The following is a 6,000-nucleotide window of genomic DNA, read 5'->3' on the forward strand; positions in this document are numbered from 1 at the left end:
CAATCTCAAGTCTTGACAGCAAACAAGGGCAAAACGCAGATCCAACTGCAAAAGCTTCATGAGCGAGATAAATGGTTGCTGACATTTTTGGGGGCAGATAGGAGGGGTCCACAGCAGAACCTATTGGGCAGCCTGATTAAGCTCTTTCTCCATAATTCCTCTCCTTCTAGCAGCTGGTAGATCTCTCCTTGCCTCTACCCTACCACCCCTCAGCCTCTCTAGATCCCCTCTCCAAAATCCCATCTACCAGCACACCCCATTCAATAAGGCAAAAGAAAGCTAAACAGCAACTGAGAAAACGCAATCTAGGCTTGGGCCTCAACTTGTTTCAGCATCTCATATAAAAATCTGGGCCGGACACGGTGGCTCACGCCTGCAATCCCAGCACTTTGGGAGGCTGAGGTGGGTGGATCACTTGAGGTCAGGAGTTCGAGACCAGCCTGGTCAACACGGTGAAACCCCGTCTCTACTAAAAATACAAAAATTAGCTGGGTGTGGTGGCAGGCACCTGTAATCTCAGCTACTTGGGAGGCTGAGGCAGGAGAATTGCTTGAACCTGAGAGGCGGAGGTTGTAGTGAGCTGAGATAGGGCCACTGTACTCCAGTCTGGGTGACAGTGCAAGACTCCATCTCAAAAAAAAAAAAAAAAAAATAGATGGTGACTTTCTCTGGGTGACAGAGCAAGACTCTGTCTCAAATTAAAAATTAAAAAATAAATAAATAAATAAATAAATAATCTGATGAAGTCCAATTCAACAGATTCTGCAGATGTCTCCAGACATGTTTTGAAAACACAGCAGACACATACATGCCAAGAGCAGCTCGGTCGGGGAGACCCTAACCCAGCAGTGCTAGAGGAATTAAAGGCACACACACAGAAATATAGAGTGTGGAGTGGGAAACCAGGGGTCTCACAGCCTTCACAGCTGAGAGCCTCAAACAGACACTTACCCACTTATTTATTGACAGCAAGCCAGAGATAAGCATTGTTTCTATAGATTATAGATTACCTGAAGGTATTCCTTACAAGAAACAAAGGGATGGGCCAAAATAAAGGGATGGGTTGGGCTAGTTATCTGCAGCAGGAGCATGTCCTTAAGGTACAGATTGCTCATGCTATTGTTTGTGGCTTAAGAACGTCTTTAAGCGGTTTTCTGCCCTGGGTCAGGTGTTCCTTGAAGTGGGCAGATCACTTGAGGTCAGGAGTTCAAGACCAACCTGCCCCAACATGGTGAAACCCTGTCTCTACTAAAAATACAAATATTAGCCGTGCATGTATTCCCAGCTACCCGAGAGGCTGGGGCAGGAGAATCACTTGAACCCCAGAGGCGGAGGTTGTAGTGAGCCACGATTGTGCCCCTGCACTCCAGCCTGGGTGACAGAGTGGGACTCCATCTCAAAGAAAAGTAAAAAAAAAAAAAAAAAGAAGCACACACTAGATAAGCCACAGACACCAGCAGGGAGAAGGAAAAGGAGGAGGAGAAGGAGGAAGAGGAAGAGGAGGGGAGGAAAGGAGGAGGAGGGGGAGAAAGAGGAGAAGGAAGAGGAGGGGAGGAGGGGGAGGAGGAGGGAGAAAGAGGAGGAGGAAGAGGAGAGGAGGAAGAGGAAGAGGAGGGGAGAAGGAGGAGTATGAAGAGGAAGAGGAGAGGAGGAGGAGGAGGAAGAGGAAGGGGGGAGGAGGAGGAGAAGCAGGAGGAAGAAGGGAGGAAGAGGAAGAGGAGGGGAGAAGGAAGAGGAGAATGAGGAAGAGGAAGGGAGGAGGGGAGCGGGAAGAGCAAGGAGGAGAAGGAAGAGGAGGGGATGAGGAGGAGGAGGAGAAGGAAGAGGAGAGGAAAAGGAGGGGAGGAGGAAGAGGGGATGAGGAGGAGGAAAAGGAGGAGGGGAGGAGGAAGAAGAGGATGAGGGGGAGGAAGAGGAGGAAAAGGATGAGGAGGAAGAAGAGGAAGAGGAGAAGGAGGAGAATGAAAAGGAGGAAGAGGAAGAGAAGGAGGAAAATGAGAAGGAGAAAGAGGAGGAGGAGAAGGAGGAGAATGAGGAGGAAGAAGAGGAGAAGGAGAATGAGAAGGAGAAAGAGGAAGAGGAGGAGGAGGAAGAGAAAGAGAATGAGGAGGAGGAGGAGGAAGAGAAGGAGAATGAGGAGGAGAAAGAGGAAGAGGAGGAGGAGGAAGAGAAAGAGAATGAGGAGGAGGAGGAGGAAGAGAAGGAGAATGAGGAGGAGAAAGAGGAAGAGGAGGAGGAGGAAGAGAAAGAGAATGAGGAGGAGGAGGAGGAGGAAGAGAAGGAGAATGAGGAGGAGAAAGAGGAAGAGGAGGAAAAGGAGGAGAAGGAGGAGGAAGAGGAGGAGGAGGAAGAGAAGGAGAATGAGGAGGAGAAAGAGGAAGAGAAGGAAAAGGAGGAGAAGGAGGAGGAAGAGGAGGAGGAGGAAGAGAAGGAGAATGAGGAGGAGAAAGAGGAAGAGGAGGAAAAGGAGGAGAAGGAGGAGGAAGAGGAGGAGAAGGAGAAGAGGAGGAGGAGGAGAGGAGGAGAAGAAGGAGGAAGAGGAGGAGGAGAAGGGGGAGGATGAGAAGGAGGAGCAGAGTAGTAGTTCTGGATGGAAGGGCATGTTCCACTCAGTGTTCTGGATTCTGGGTGGAACTGGGGGCATCCTGGGGCAAGAAGGAGTTGGTGAGAAGAAACCAGCTACTCTCAGAGCGATTCTGGGAGGCTCCAAGGAAGAGCAACTGTGTCTGGGACTACTTTTGTGATTAGAGGTGGTTCCCGTGGCAGCGGACAGCAACCATGAGACTACAAAGCATAGGAACCAGAAAGGAGGGGGTGAAGAAGGGTGCAGAGTCAGGCTGAGAGCACCTCAGGAAGAGGTGCTTCCAGTGGCCCAGGTGAGACATAGTGATGTGATATTGGCCGGGGAGTGGGACTCATGGATGGAAGGGGCTGTGGAAATTTTGAAGTGGGAGTGAACACTCCTAGCTGGGTGTTTGTGTTTGGCCTGGGAGGATGGCCTCTCTTGCTTGTCCATGTTTATCTCATCCTCTTGGCTGTGGCCCATGGTCCCAGCTCGTCAAGGCCATGGTGAATGACTTTGGCCCATGGTCCCAGCTCGTCAAGGCCATGGTGAATGGCCGTGCTTCTGTCCAGTCTACATGAGCAGCATCCTTCTTATTGCAGCTTATTCTCTGTTGTGAGCACTTTTGCTGAGATGCTTGACATAGCTCAAGTCCTGGAGGGAGGTGGAGGCCCCGTCCACTGGAGTCCATCAGAGAGTGGACCGGGGTAAGCCGCTGGACCAGGCTATCATCTTGCTCCTGACTCCCTTTGTTGTTTACAAAGTTACCATCAGAGAGCTGGGCAGCAGCTGTGCCCCAACCCAGACCCAGAAGGCACGGCAATACCCAACTCCACTAGTCGTTACAACTGTGTCCAAATAGGAAACGAGTTTTGCCTGGCATGACTAGCTTTCAGGGGGGCTATGCTGGCTCCTAAGAACTGTCACTTAGCTTTCCAAGTGCTGACACCAGCTGTCCAGGCTGGATAGCCAGGCCTGGGGTCTGTCATGTCGAGGAGTTGTCTTGCAGCCAACTCCCACTTCCTGCCTGCCTGGAGCTCTCCAACCTGTTCACATCTCTACACACGTCCTCCATGGCCATTGACAGGATGGCCTCCGCTCACTTTTACTGGTTCTCTGGGTTAGAATGCTTGCCTGGGCCTGGGAGCAGCTGGCCACTGTGAAGGCAGGAGCAGAACAAGCTATGGTCAGAGGAAAGGGCCTGGGTGCCAGGTCTCAGAGAAGGGATTCGGTCTGGACTCCTGGCACAGTAACTCTGGTCACTGGGAGCTGGGAGGCCCTGGAGGCCCTGGCTGGCTCCTGCCTCTCTTTATTCCGGGCAGCAGAGGTCAGCGTGGCTAAATTGCTAGTTATCCCTTTCTTCAATTAAGGACAATTCTTCTGACGCAGGAAGTTAACTCCCATCAGTTAATCTAATGGCCTTGAGTCCTGATGTGTTTGCTCTGTCAGAGGCTGGGCTGGAACTTCCTTGGCAGCTGGTAACAGTCAGTGCCTTCAGGAGCTGCCTTGGGGGCAGACAGAGGCTGGGGTGAAGGTTTAAGGAGGGGAACCATGGATCTGGGCCTCTGAGTCATGGTTTTCAGGGGACAGATCTGGCTCACTGTCTTCCCATCTGAGAAATGGGGTGTGGAGTGGTCTGGAGAGATGATTTCTGAAACTCCCATCAACTTGGCACCTCCCCTTAACCGCTCCACCCAGGCCCTCCTGGGTGACTAGTTTAGGGTTTGTGAGGACTAAGTGGTGGGAGGGGAAGGGGTCTGGGTGCCCACCCAGGAAGCATCTGTCAGCAGGTGTTTGCCCGTGTCTGTGTGTACAAGTGTGCCTACACACACCCATGCATGCTTCCCTGAGCACACACAAGCACACATGCATACATCCCATGCACACATACCCAGGCACACACACAAACACGACATGAAGCTGTGCCCAGAAGCAGGAGGGCCCCTGATGCCCTCTGGTCACTGCTGCTGCTGTGAGCCAGGGCTAGGGAGGAGCTCAGGCCCGGGCGTGTCCCCTCTGTGGCAGGCGCATTGCTTCTGCAGCCAGTGTTCTGTCTCCTGCGTGACCCCTCACGCCTATAGACCAGGTGGCCAAGCCTGGACATTGTCCAGGCTATCAGGCCTCTGAGGTGCTTCCTGCTTCAGGGGAGGGTGAGGCTAGTGAGGCCCAGCAGACAAAGCACAGGGGCCTGAAACTGAATCCCCCATGACCGCAAGCACCGAACTTTCTCAGCCCCCACTTCCTTATGTGTACACTGACCATAATGCAGTGTAGCTGAGAGAGTACATAAGGGTAAATACCACCTGTCCAATCAATAGTCCTTGCTATTCTCATCCCCACTCCCATCCTCGTAGTGGGGAAAGGCTGCAGAGTCCATTCCTGCTCTCCTAGCTGGTAACCAATGGCAGGTGCCGGTGAACAGCGTTGGATCCAGGAGCCCAGAGCTTCGGAAATTCCACATCTATTGGAGTTGGTGCTGTCATCTGGCTCTAGGATCCAGAGCTCTTGAAACTCTTGGGTTTCCTGGGAGGTGAACCCTGGCAAATGTGGATGGTTGTTCTCCCTGGGTGAAAGCCGTACTAGGGAGTTTGGGTAGAGGGCCCTGGGAAGCCCTGGTTTTGTTGGGTGAGCTGTCAGAAGGCAGAGCAGAACTCATGGATGGGACATGGATACAGATTTCAGCTCAAGCGAGTAAGAACATTCTTAAGGCCAGCACTGGCCAAAATAATAATAGTAATAATAAAATTAAAAAATTTTAAAAAGGAAGAACTCTCACTTAAGATACTGAGCTTCCTGTCCTTGGAGGTAACCAACCAGGAGCTGAAGGACTGCTGAGCACGAATCTTGTGAATGGAGTCAAAGCCCCAGAGGAGGAGAGGAGGCTCTGGACTGAGAGGCCCCATCTAACCCCATGTGTGCCCTGTTTCCATAGAGTTTGCGCGACCCTGGAGCCTGGACCATGGATGAAATTCTCCAGTTGACCTTTTCCCTGTTAAGTGGAGTGGGACAGGGTGGGTTGGGTGCCTGGCTATATAGATGGTAACTGGGCTTCAGCCTTACCAATTTCCGGGGGGAGGCAGGGCACCGTCTCAGTGGAAGGTTGCTACCTCTCAGGCACCACCAAATACGATTGGCCATCTCCTGCCCTCTGTTGGGGTTGGACTGTGGATCCCTGCTGCTCCTAAGCAGAGGTCGTAACCCAAATCTTCGCGGCCCACGAGGCCTGTCCACTAGAATCTCCGCATCCCGGTTTGGGAAGTGGAAGGCGGGTACTGCTCACCACCAGGCCACTGGGGTCCACAAAGCCTGCCCCAGCCTAGAACCCCAGGTGGATGTGCAAGTGTTTTACTTACCCCTTGAGGGTTAAAATCACGGGAATCCCTTCTCTTTTGAGGTTAGGTCAGACGCTATAAATGATTCAGAGCCCCTGGAGTGGG

Source organism: Rhinopithecus roxellana, chromosome 19, assembly GCF_007565055.1.
Source record: "Rhinopithecus roxellana isolate Shanxi Qingling chromosome 19, ASM756505v1, whole genome shotgun sequence".
Classification (NCBI taxonomy): domain Eukaryota; kingdom Metazoa; phylum Chordata; class Mammalia; order Primates; family Cercopithecidae; genus Rhinopithecus; species Rhinopithecus roxellana.